We start from the raw sequence: 2,517 nt of genomic DNA, 5'->3' as shown, positions 1-2,517 counted from the left end.
TCCTAGAAAACCAATCAGAAATGACTTCGAGGTAACCAGTGCTTTCACTGACCAATCGTCGGCTTCGGTGCGTGATAAAGGTTGGTTTACAAGCCTCAGCCCAGAATGGCTGTGTAGAAGAAGCCTTGTGTAATGGCAGAGGTTTACCACTCGATGGGGACATTTGCCTTAAAATCACATGGATGGCAGCACTAAAAGGATCCGTAGTTGCAAAGAGACGTGAGTAGTACAGCACAGTTTGTCATAAGGTCGAAGTCTTGTTCATATCATTTTGATTTAATTCTGATAGTCTTTTGAATAAATGGTTTATTTTTCACTAATATATAATTTCATGTTAGAGGTCTTATTTTTTTTAATTGATTTTATGTTTTCAGATTCAGATCTTATTATTTTTTTGTTTGTTTGTTTGTTTCAGATTAAAAAATGTTTCACTTTCAGATGGTATTTTATTCAGTTTCAGAGTTTTGGCACTGATCTGGCGTGTGCAGCGTGGCATCAACTGAAAGGGACGTGTGATTGTGAGTGACAGCATAATAAAGAAGGATCAGGGCCTTCCCCAATTAGGTTGCCTTAATTTAGGCCATCCAAGTAATTTACATTATACCTTTCACAATTTCACAAAACTTCAGTGGCTGCTTGGATAAATATTTGCAGTGATGTGATGTAAGATTTAACTCCATTAGCTACTTAAGTATAATTATGAGATACTTGTCCGTTTCCTGCTACTTTGTCCCTCTACCCCACCACATTTTGGAGGAAAATATTGTGCTTTTTGCTCACTGTATTGTCTTGATAACCTCAGTCACAAGTTAATTTGCAGATTGCATGCTGTAACAGAGCCAACGATGCATTTCTAAATGAAAGCCGCTGTCCGCGTTGTTGTTTTAGCTAACTTCCTAGTTCTCTGTCCTGATTGAGTGGGTATGGGATACCATAAAATGAAGTTAGGTTACTAACCAAAATAGAATTTAATAGAAAAATATCACGTACAGCAGCTTTAATTTATAATCAGATTAACAAAAAACACTAAAATATACAGTATACATAGTTACAGTCTAATTTACTTTTACTTGTATTTGTGCTACTTAAGTACATTTATTGCCAAAAAAATACTTTTGACACTTTAGTACATTTAATAGCAGATACTTAAAGACTTTAACTCTTTCAATATGGGTGACTCTCACCTCTACCAAAGTAATATTTAAACATGATTTACCCAAGTATGACTTTTCGGTTACTTTTTGCAACACTGCATATTAGAGATCCAGGACAGGGATCCAGTCTCGTGGTTCCGCTTTTATAGTAGTGTAACTGTTTTCAGACAACTAAATCATTCATTTTAGTCTCATCTGTTTATAGACGCTGTTTGTACTTCCAAGTAAATAGAATGATATTGATGAATTAATTTGATTCGTATTCAATGATTTGCTGTCATGTTGATTTCAGAACACAAGGAATTATTTCCTCTTTCTACGCTCGTCCGACAGTGACCATAATAACACCCCCTACAGAACGAATGCAGCTAGATGGTAATGTGGCTGTTGTACATGTCCAGTTGTTTAAAGAACTACAGTAGGTGTATAATATAAGCCGCCCCTGAGTGGCTTTGTTCAGCTGTCTTATATTTTAATACGTTAATTACAATTACAATAGAAAAAATGTTACAGAGCACTTAGATACATATCATTAAATTGGCACAGAGTTCTTTCACCTCCACTAGAGCAAAGCTGCTTGAAATTGCTTTACGCTGCGAACATGTTCTAACAGCATCGTTAGTAGTTTAACATTATGGAGTAGTTGTGCCTCAGTGTTATGAAGCAATGTTGCATCATCTCAAGAAAGGCAATTGAGAGAGCTTTAGATTAAACAAATTACATTTTCCACCCACTGTTTATGATGATAGGATGTTTTTCGTTGTTAAAAAATTATGCAAAAAAACCCTCACTCATTGTCACTTCTGGAGAAAAATATCACTAAATAAATTGATATTTTAGTAGTCTGACATGGTACAGATAGAAATCTAAAATTGGACGTTGCACTTGAACACCTCGTACTATATGACAATAAAAACTTGAGGAAAGCTTGAATTATGCACTGCCGGCCTATTATGACAAACCCCCCTGTTATGAGAGGCAATGTCTGGAGTCACCATAACAATTCATGCCTCTGATGTCAGCAGTTGCCGGAATCTGGGATATTTTTGAGCCAGGAATCAATGAGTCATAACTCAATCCAAATGCCAGGTGCCATATGTGAAGCGATAAGCAATCTTTGTGACAACACATTGTCAAGATGCCAGGCATATTAAACAAGACACCTAATTAAATGACAAGCAATAGCAAAATATATTAATTTCATTTTGCAATATTATACTGCCATGAATCATTTTTGGAAGTGTCATCATGCTGTTGTGTTATATGAAACTGGGATTTAAAACACAATAAAGCATTTACTCAACACATTATAAATATGTGAATAAAAATGCCTTTTTTTAAAATATTCAGACATAAAAATTCC

The sequence above is a fragment of the Pagrus pagrus genome (genome assembly GCF_965226575.1).
Source record: "Pagrus pagrus genome assembly, chromosome: 10".
In the NCBI taxonomy this organism is placed as follows: domain Eukaryota; kingdom Metazoa; phylum Chordata; class Actinopteri; order Spariformes; family Sparidae; genus Pagrus; species Pagrus pagrus.
The sequence above is the reverse complement of the archived record's forward strand: the minus strand, read 5'-3'. Positions refer to the sequence as shown.